This window comes from Orcinus orca, chromosome 1, assembly GCF_937001465.1.
Source record: "Orcinus orca chromosome 1, mOrcOrc1.1, whole genome shotgun sequence".
In the NCBI taxonomy this organism is placed as follows: Eukaryota; Metazoa; Chordata; class Mammalia; order Artiodactyla; family Delphinidae; genus Orcinus; species Orcinus orca.
Genome location: NC_064559.1, coordinates 36,934,363 through 36,945,374, shown reverse-complemented (window position 1 = coordinate 36,945,374; position 11,012 = coordinate 36,934,363). Strand labels below are relative to the sequence as shown.

The window sequence follows — 11,012 nt, the reverse complement described above, 5'->3', positions numbered from 1 at the left end:
CTAGACACTTGTGAGTGTCTTCACATGCCTTTGGCTGAGCTCCAGGCATGGCTGGATAAAGCAGAGATGGAAAAGCTTCCGCTGTATTATATTCCCAAAGTCACAAAGACAGGTTTTTGCTTTGTTCTGAATCCCTCTCAGAAGAAAAATACGTTTTTCTCCTGAGGTTGAGCCTCAACAGAACTCAATAAACGTAAAACACTCATGTTGGTTCTGGTTAATTCTCTTCTCCCAATCCTACTGACCTGTGGGAGTACCATGTGGCTTCTGGTCCATCCTGAACTTGGCTAATATGTGTCTTGAAAACTTGCAACATTCAAAATGCTTAGGCAAGCTCAATGGACAGAGGCAATTACTAAGGGTAAATTTCATGGCTAAAATACCGCGTCCTCCGCAAAGCCTTCCAGTTAAAATGGTCTCTCTCTCTGTCTTGGCCCTGAATTCCTTTACACGTCACTGACATTTAACCAAAACAGCTCTGACCTTCCACTTAGTTATTCTGCTACTGAGGTCTTATCTCTCCTGGTGGAGTTTGGATTGTCAAAGGGAGGAGGCGTTGTTTTAACTTTCCCTTTATTTCCTAGTAACACATGCTCCAATAATCCTGTATTAAGCACTCATTAAATATTTGCTTGATGAATAAAGGATTCTTCCTCCCTTCTCCTCTTCCAGCAGCCCCGTTAGCCTAAATTGATTCCCTCAACATTTTACACTCTAGAGTCTGTTAAAAAGAAAAACTACAGGCCCAAAATGGTGTCAATGGTGCTAAAATCCATGATACCAAACTTAGAATTAATACCTGACTCAATTGCAGTTTCAACCTTCCCCAGAAATATAATCTTGATCAGCCATTCTGGAATTTTCTGGTCCACCAGTGGGGTAATCTGTTGCCTGGGCCCTCTTCATTCCCATCCCCCCACCCTCCAATCCCCCACTCCCCCATCCCCCCTACCCTGCCCAGTAAGAAGCAATCTACATGATAAAACCCCTCCCATCTCTTCACCCCAAAAACATGTCCTAGAATAAAAATAATTGTTTTCTTTTGCTAATAGCTCCCTTGCCCCACCTTTTTTCCTATAAAAATCTCCTGTTTTGTACAACCCCTCAGAGCACCCTTCCAGTTGCGGGATAGGGATGCTGCCTGATTCATGAATCACCTAATAAAGTCAATTAGATCTTCAAGTTTACTCAGTTGAATTTTGTTTTTTTAACAAGTACAGCACTAGTAAACTGTTTTTATGGTTCTGGCTATCAGTATTCATGAGACTCACTGCAGTAAAATCAAACAGTCATCATCTGGGAAGGGCTGGCCAGTAATATTCTTAACATGAAACACTCAGTTTGCTCTCGCCACTCTCATCCTTCAACCTGGCAACAACCCTCAGAGGAAGGAGGGCACAGAACATATTTTCCAGCTAGAGTGTCATTGAAAACAAAGTAAAACAGATAATACTGTGAAGTTACATAAATTATGATGAAAATTGGGATTAAAAGTTTGTTAAATGATACTCATCCTATGACATTTTGATTACAATCCTAAAGGTCATGCCCATTTACAAATTGAAAGGAAATCTGGCCAGAAAAAACAACTAGGACCAATTCTAAGCAGAAAAGACAGGTCATTTGTCCTAAGTGTGCCTCCTGTGCTCATGTTTCCATATCTCCCCCTCTCCTTGCCCTGATTGATTCCATTGCATTCTCCACCACAAATTGACCAGTTGTTTACTATTATTCCTGACTTCAAAAAACATGTTACAAACAAATGGAGCGTAATAACTTTTCTCAGTGAGAAAAAATCCTTTTAAGAAGATGCAGAAAAACAGTGATGATTAACACAAATGCATTGTTAATGACAGAAATTCCAGCATTAGCCCAGACCAGGTGAAAAATAAAATGTATTTTTAAATTTAAGGTAAGCAACTACTGACCCTAAGTATTCAGGAGACCAGCTCTAACTGTCACAAAAGTCTCCTGCAGATCTAAGAGGTCAAATATTTCTGCACAAATCACTTATGTTTGTTTCATTTTTGAAGGGAGAGATCATCTCACCCAGCTGTTTGGTGATCTCGTATCCTGTAATGAAAACAGCTAAAGGTCAGTAATAAGTCTTGCCTAAGGCTGTGATGATATTTTCACTTTAGAGTTCTGGGTTTGCCTAGAAAGGAACTGCCAAATCCATTAGTAAAAGGAAATTCAGTACTTCTAACCTTTCGTTTTATAAGAGAATTTTCAAATGAGTCCAACAGTTAGGCAAGTGCCTCTGCTCCTCCCAATCTACCTTCTGCTCTAGACTCTCAGCTTTTCGTTGCTTCTACCACCCTACACTGAGCCCTACTTGAACTCCATGCCATTTCATTTTGGCCAAAGTGTGGACACAAACTCATTTCTCTGTTTCCCCCTTAGCACAGCTAAGACAGATTAGAACTTTCACAAAAGCTTTTCTAAATGCCAATTAAAACCAAAACAGTAAAGGAACCTAAAATACATGAAAACTCTGTGGCACATAGACTACAACTTTCTAATTTTATATGTGCCGGTGTGCATCCAGGAATTATAGAACTTGTCCTATTTTACACCCTATCTGAGACAGTTGTACTTAACCCTAAATGGCTGACAAATTTATAGCCTTCTACCTGTGTTCTGACTTACAAAGTTCTCGCTCAGCTTCCTATGGAGGAAATCATTTGAACATGCTGCTAACCTTCTAGATATCTTGACTACATTGTGGTCAAGATCAAGAGAGATGGGTTTTCACTCTGTCCCCAGGGCTTCTGCCTCCCCTCTCTACCAGCACCAGCAGGGCCTCCTTCTATGTTCTGATCCTTGTAGGCAGAAAAATTTGCCACCCCAAAATGTTCTCTATGGCATGAGGATTACTTTAGTAGACTGATTATTTTTAAGAAATAGAAGATTCAGGAAGTTTTTCTTGTTACCTCTTCCCCTTTAACTGCCTAAAAGAATTTAGATAAAGGCACTGTTCTTGGAATAGAGCTATTACCAGAGATATCTGCAAAGAATATGGGCTAGGTGTGGTGGGAAAGATCAGAGTCCACTCTGTGTCTCATCGTCTCTGCAAAGCCCAGCAAACATTTGTTTATCAGATGTTTGCTTTTCCGTCTCCATATAAATTGCCTTTGTCTCCTTTGAAGTCCCAAACCACTACCTCCAACATTCTCTTTTGTCTTTAGCTGAAGATGGTATGTAAATTGAGGGCTTAGGCCCTTTTGATGAGTTACTCAGTTTTCCTGTGTCTCTTCCATGTATACATGTTATTAAACGTTTGTTTGATTTTTTCTTATTGATCTGTCTCATGTCAACTTAATTCGCAGACCAGCCAGAAAAACCTAGAAGGGTAGAGGAAAATCTTTCCACCCCTACACCAGAGAAACGCTATTTTAGTCAAGTGATTGATGGCCATGAAGGACTCCGTTCCTTAGGTGAGAGACTCCTACTCCCAAACACCAGAAGATGCCTTCATCCTGTAGAGGTCCAATAATATAAGATACCATAAATGATTAGTTAATATAGCATTCCCCTGTCCATACAATGAGAGTGGGTGAGGAGATAGAGGCAGTTCAAGAGCTGTACTTCCCCCATAAAAATCAAATAAGTTATCCCCCACCCCTGAATTAACATTGAAAACTACCAAGTTTTTTCTGTCCCAGTAGCTTGTCACTGGGTTCATGTCATTAGAGTGTTTATTGAAGCAAAGAGGCTTGATGACTTTTCCAACACTATACTGTTTATATGAAATGACAACTACTGATTTATCTGCATAAGATTTCTATCAATAAAATTTTTCCTTTACGCTGGTCTCATGTGATTAGCTTGCCCAAACCTACACAGACCCTGAATATATTTGGTAAGGTTGCATGAGTCTTTGCAAGGACAAGATATGTGGTGATAGTTGGGAGAAACTGGGCTTGCCATGGACAAGCTCAAGTTAGAGGATTAGATATTTGGTCATTAATGTTTGTCATTATAAGTTCAGTCATTCTAACCTCATGACGAATGTCAGGAAGCTAATGAATAGGAAAAGGAACCTGCTGACTTATGGCCAGAACTTCCTCTTCTTTAAAAAGAATGGGAATGAGCTGAAACAAAAGGCTCCACTTCTATCGTTTGGGCTCTGAAGCCTGAGAAAAGCAGGAAATGGACTTCTGACCTATTGATTCCACCGAGTTCATAAACATGAATTCAGACAAAAACAAAATGTTTTCTATTTATTGGAAAAGGAAACAGGTCTAGAAAACAATTTTTGCTCAGCTCTTGAATGTCTAATTAAATTCAGGATTGTTTATTTGGAATAAACTATGCCTACATGAATAAAGTTATCAATTTGGAACCTTCCTGCCACCCACCTCAACCCCCTTTACCCATAAGATGTGCTCTAGCTTGTTCCTCCCTGCCCTTGTGCCTAATTTTGTTCCCGGCCTACTACTTAAGCCTTCAATTTCCTTCATCCTTGCTATTTACTTCTACTACCCAACCTAAAACAAACAAACAAACCAAAACCATCACCCCTGCTTTCCCGTCAAAATAATCCAACCCTGCTCTCCATCGTCAGACTTTCCTACTAGGCCTGTACCCACAGCTGACCTTGTTTAGACAGGCTCACCTTGATTGCCTCTTATCTCAACAGAAACGTAGCTATCTTGATATTACTTCATGCCCAGCTTGCCTTTCCTTGTGAAATCCCCATCTTCCACTCCCACTTGTTTTTTGACGGAAGAGAAATTTCTATCCTATTGTGCCTTTCAACCCATTAATCTATTTTTATTAGAAGTCTTTCCAACCCTTGATCGTTACACTTACTAACTTCCAGAATATTAACCCACTGCCTACATGGTTTTGTTTTGTTTTGGTTTTGGTTTTTTTGGCTGCCCCACTGCACAGCATGTGGGATGCAGGATCTTAGTTTCCCAACCAGGGATTGAACCCATGCCCCCTGCAGTGGAAGCACAGAGTCCTAACCACTAGACCACCAGGGAATTCCCCCACATGGCGTTTATTGATGATATTTGCTCTCTCATTTTTATTTTCCATCCAAATTCCTGCTACTATCATTCATTTTGTGAGCTACACTTTTAAAAACATTTATGTGTCAGGTCTATTTGTATCTACTGCTTTGGCCTCTTTGACACCTTTATGTCCCAATTCCTGTTTCTCCAGCTCTGCTGATCTTCATCGGCTCTGCACTTCCCACCAGCATGTCCCCACTCTGACCCTAATCATCTCAAAACTCCTGAACTCCATTTACATATTAAACAAGTAAATGAACAAATTTGTAATTACAAAATAACAAGATTTATGAAAAGTACTAAGAGAAAATCATGGGGGGGCCCACTTTAGATTGGGAGGGTGATGAAAGTGCTCTCTGAGGAAGTGGCATTTAAGCTAATGTATGATGAATGAGGAGGAATAGCATGAATGTAGGGCCTGAGATAGGAAAGTGTTGGGTGTATCTGGGGAAAGGCCAGTGTGGCAGGAGCAAGCAAGAAAGTGGCTCCAAATGAGGTTGGAGGACTAGATAGGATTCTAATCATGCAAGATTTTGTAGACCATGTTATGGTGTTTGAAATATGTTCTAGGACTTCCCTGGTGGTGCAGTGGTTAAGAACCCACCTGCCAATGCAGGGGACACGGATTCGTGCCCTGGTCCCAGAAGATCCCACATGCCATGGAACAACTAAGCCCGTGTGCCACAACTACTGAGCCTGCGCTCTAGAGCCCTTGAGCCACAACTACTTGAGCCCACATGCCTAGAGCCTGTGCTCCGCAACAAGAGAAGCCACTGCAACGAGAAGTTCTTGCACCACAACGAAGAGTAGCCCCCGCTCGCCACAACTAGAGAAAGCCCATGTGCAGCAACAAAGCCCCAACGCAGCCAAAAATAAATAAATTTATGAAATATGTTCTAGGTGCAATGGAAAGTCATTAGCAGTTTTAAGCAGATTAATAGAATAAAGTTTGCATTTTAAAAAGGTCTCTGGGTTTCTCAGTGGAAAATAAGTTAAAGAGAGCAAGAGTAGAAGTAGGAAGAACAGTTAGGAGGCTATTGTAGTTATTATAAATCAGAGATAATGATGGTTTGGACTAGAGAAATGGTGGAAGAGATAGAAATGTACTTTGGAAGTAGACTCAACAGAATATGAGACTAGATTAAATTGAGAATCTGAAAGCAGGGAAGAAATCAAGGGTGGCTCCTAAGATGCTTACTTGGGCCCTGGGCAAGTGATAATATTATATACGAACGTAGTCATGATGGGAAGGGGAGAGATTCGCTGGTGTTGACAAAATTCAACTGAGTAAATTTGTAGATCTAATTGACTTTATTCAACAATTCATGAATAGGGCAGCATCCCATCTAGTAAATAGAAAGGCGCTCTGAGGAGCCGTACAAAATGGAAGTCTTTTATAGTCAAAAGGGGCATGAGACAAGGACATCATAAGGAAAAGAAAGGACTATTTCAGACAAGGTCACCTTCCTTTGGGAGGAGGCAGATTACCTCACTAGTACTGACCAGGAAATTCAAGACTAACTGGTTAAAAGTCACATTCCTGGCAGGGGCTGAAAATGCAGCTAGGTTAAGTATTAAGACTTGGTTTACTGACACAGAGCTTAGCACAGCTGACTCCATTTGGGTCCTGTTGTTTCTTTTTAACAATATCTACGGGTCAGGCATGGCAGACAGAGGAGGTAAAGAACTCCTCTTGGTACACATTAAATTTGAGATGCCTATGAGATTTCCAAGTGTAGGTGTCAAGTAGGCAGTCCTGCCCACCCTCTGCCATAACTGTCCTGCATTTTCCAACTCTGGAACACTTTTAGTATCATCTATATACTTTGCACTTGGGCCCAGGCTACAGTACTCCTGAGGAAAGATCCAGAACCATGAAAATCTGACTCACTGGAAGTGTGGCAGAGAAGGCTCACTGCCCACCAAAGATCTGTAATCCTCTTTCTTAGAAACCAGTTTTAGCTATGAAGCAGCTGCTCAGACAGCTTTAAAGACAAGGGAATATGAGCATAGGTGAGGTATAATTCTTCCAGGAAGAGGTGGTTAAGACGTGAGCCTACTTTCTTTATATTCTCTCTTTCCCTCCTGACAGTTTGATGCAGATAAATAGGGTGACTTTGGAAACCACCTGTTGAAAATGATGGAGACACAAGAGCAAGGGCCCAAGTCCCCAAATCACTGCCTGGAGGAAAGCTGACCAGGAATGACCTTTTTGGAATTTACAAAATGAAGAAAGAAGCTTCAACTTATTAAACCACTGAAATTTAAGAGCTTATTTGTCATAGCCATTAGCATACCTTAACATACTTAATTAACATCCATTTCCCATTGGACTTTGATTGTTGCTTAAATATCTTTTGTATCAGGAGTTATAGTGGGACCTGATTTATATATTTTTGTAGGAACTCTGGGACATCTAGACAAACCATTTAGTCCTTTTATGGTCAATGCCATAAGAATTGATGGAAACTGAGAGTAAGGTTCCTGGATGCCTAGGTTTACTATCTACATTAAAAAATGATTAACACTGCCAAGAACATTGCTCAGAGGTAGGAGGAAATTTCAAGTTCTATCACGAGGGGGTATATCACAAATATCCCTCACTCAGACTCAGTCTGTAGGAGAATTTGGTCAAAGACAGAAGGGGCTAGATGTTTTCAGAAAGCTAGGCTCCCTTTCAGGGATCAAATGAAATATGATTGCTTAGAGGTTGGATTATCTAAATTGGACTACAAGATGTGACACTTCCTGTGGAAATGTTCATCCACTTGGAGTGAAGAGAACTGCAGATCTCAGTGGTGGGGTTGTTGATGAGAAACTGTATGCAGCAGGAGCCTCTAGCAGGATGGAAACTGAGAGCTGTGACCAGAGCAGTACTGTAGTAGAATCAACATAGTGGTGACCATCCAGGAAGGAAATCGGAGCTAGCACTGGTGGGTAGTGGTCAGTGTGTAACAACAGGAAAGTAAGGCCAAGAAAAACAGCAACACAAGGAAGGTCAACCAGAACCCCCGGGTGTATTCTCCCCTGTGTCCTGACTGCCATCTTACAGTTCCTTATCAGAGATAGTTGGAGCCAATGGAAGAGGGAAAGAGAAGGGTTAGAAGGAAAACCACTTTTATGGAGCAAAACACTAAAAATATGTGGCCGTGTTTTTTCTAGAATTGTAATATAAATCCTCTGGGTTTTTTTTTTTTTTTTTCATCTTTTCCCCCCTTTTAGAGACAGAGGTTATGCATTTTCTAGAGTCATCTGCTCGGTTTCTAAGGTAGTGTTCACAGCAGCCATCTCATGACTTCTTGTTGTAGAATGTAGAGATGGCATAGCTCCACACCTGTCACTTGACCCACCCTTGGATAACCTCCCATCCCACTTGACCTAGGTGGAAGGCATTCTGTGTAACCCCAACATATTTCTCCTCAGATTATTCCTGTCTATAACCGTATTCTCATATGGCACTCTTAGCTCTTGTGGACATACTTCTCTTATTTCCCTTCTCTGTCTTCCTCTTGGACTTTGTCCCTCCATTATACCCTGTCACTAGCTACCTTTTCTTAACTTTAAAACGCTTGATGACCCGAAATCAGTTTTGCTTGACTCTGGTGCCCACTCATCTATCATCCTATTTTTCTTCCTATTTACTTGCTTATTGTGCTTATTCTCTATTTTTTCTTTCCAGAATATAAATTCCACAAGGCAGCAACCTTTGTCTGCTTTTTTCACCTCATTGTAAAAGTGCAGAATACGTGGTCTATAAATACTTGTTTCTTTAGTAGCCACAACTCTATAAGGTAAATAAATTTTAAATCCTCATTTTATGAATAAGGAAATTGAGACACAAAAATGTTAGGACACGCAGCAGGTAGATGGAGGACCTATAATTTGAATTGGCAGTGGATTCCAGATTCTGTATTCTTAACATTACATGGAATGTGACACAGCAATTTATTTGAAATTACAGTATTGTTTATTTAAAAATTATCATCAGTCATACTGACAAAGGTCAATTTTGTGGATATAGTCATCAACTATTGTTTGAAATATTTTTAGGAGTCTGTATTATTTCAGGATTATTCATACATTTTGTCTGACGCTGTTTAGTGAACACAGATGTGGAGAGCCCCGAAGAGAGCTTTTAAAATGAATTTTGATTAGATTTTGAGCAGTGGGAGCTGAAGTTATACAAATGGCAAGGTGACTCCTGGAAGCAGAATGAACTATGCCTGGAAAACCTGGAATTTTGTTTTTAAGTTAGACGTGTACCACTTTGCAAAGTGCATCTCTAAGGATACATCAAACATACATTTTGTGCTAATGCCAAATGGCCAGGTATTAAAGTATAATATTTGAACAAATGGAGACAAACACTTATTATCAGTATCATGGAATGCATTTGGATGCTGCAGGAGAAAATTAAACTTTAACCCAAATCAGTTTAATAATTATTTCAAATATATTATGAATATTTAATAGTCAAATTTTTTAAGTTTGATATTCTCATGGAGGAACAAGAATTCATCAGCACTGCCAGCTGCTCGATTGCTCCTATGCTCACTGAATCACTTCTCTGTGATACTTCGTAGGTCTTCACTTTCAATTGACCTCAGAAGAAGAGCAAGATATTTGGGGGCTACTTCATTTTTCCTTAACAATTTCTTCTCCCCTTCATATGTCTTACAATAAGTGATTATATTCAGATTGATGATAATATATCATGAATGTTACATATGATTTAGAATTTTTCTTTTTTTGTCACATTTCAAGTGGCCAGCTTTGACATTCTCCTCTCTATTTGTTTTGGTGAATTCCTTATAGAACTTGCTCTTTAAAATGTAGTGACCTAAATGAAATAAAATAATTCAATTCAGCTATCAAAGGTCATTTTGTTTAACACAATGAGTGCCACTGTATCAAGCAATTTTATAAAAATGATCGCTTTGATACAATCTAATCTATTATTCTGCCTTGTATTCTGCCCACATATTAATTACTTAATTTATGAGATGTTTGTTGGATGAAAAATTATGTTTCCCATAAAGTCATCTGTGTAATGTACTCTCAATATTTATATTGACTATCAAACTATTTCTCTACTTATTTAAATGTTAAAAAAATTTTAATATACAATCAATAGCTTTAACAGTCATCAATAATCACAGGGTGTATTTGTGATGATACCTGTATTATATATATATATATATATACATATATATATATATATATATATATTCTTCAACTGACTGATAGGATCTTAGTATAAAGCACACAAGCAGACTTTTCACCCTGAGTTACATCTAGAATACCTACCTATACTTATGAGAGAATGTTCGGTAGTGCCTATAAATCTGAATGACATTCTTTTTAGACATTACCACCACTGTTACTCTGATTATCTGTGATTAGATATGGCCTTCAGGAATGCCAGGCATTACACTGCAAGAGACATTCAGCTATCTGGCCTTCCACATGACAAAGCTGAATAGCAAATTGTCGTCAAGTACTGAGGCTACTGGGTGCATCTCTGGTAGCTACACCACTAAAATGGTATTGCAGGCTGGAGGGGTAGTTGTTCTAGTGTGAAGTCTAATGTGATGGTTTTCCTGGGACACATGGGTAAGGGTAGGCAAATGCATTCCTGGTCTGGGTGCACGTGTCACATGTTAATGTGAATTGAAGGATGTCAGTTGTAAGTACGTCACCAGAGACCCACTGAGTTCTGCTCAGCATTTTCGAAGTGCACCCTAATTGCTTGGATTATCCCTAAATGGGTTCTGGGCAAGCAGTCATCAAATATGGCTTACCATGATCCCCTTTACTTTGGGAGAAAAAAGCAATAATAGCATTAGCGAAGACGCCTTGGTTAGACATGCTCCCAAATAGTATTCAGAACCATTCTGTGATCTTTAGCAGAAGGAATGTTAGGTTCCACGTGGATAACCACTAATTTCTTCCACCTTCCCCACCAGGCTGGACACTAAAAATACCATCTCT

At 39.7% G+C, this 11,012-nt stretch overlaps 1 long non-coding RNA gene across 1 annotated transcript in view; it reads left to right on the top strand.

Moving 5' to 3' along the window:
* The first annotated feature begins 2,031 nt into the window (after positions 1-2,031).
* LOC125962677 (uncharacterized) overlaps positions 2,032-11,012 on the top strand; it is a 39,421-nt gene continuing 30,440 nt past the window's right edge. Inside the window, exon 1 of the long non-coding RNA XR_007474196.1 lies at positions 2,032-2,094. This is a non-coding gene — a long non-coding RNA (uncharacterized LOC125962677). The remainder of the gene's footprint in view (positions 2,095-11,012) is intronic.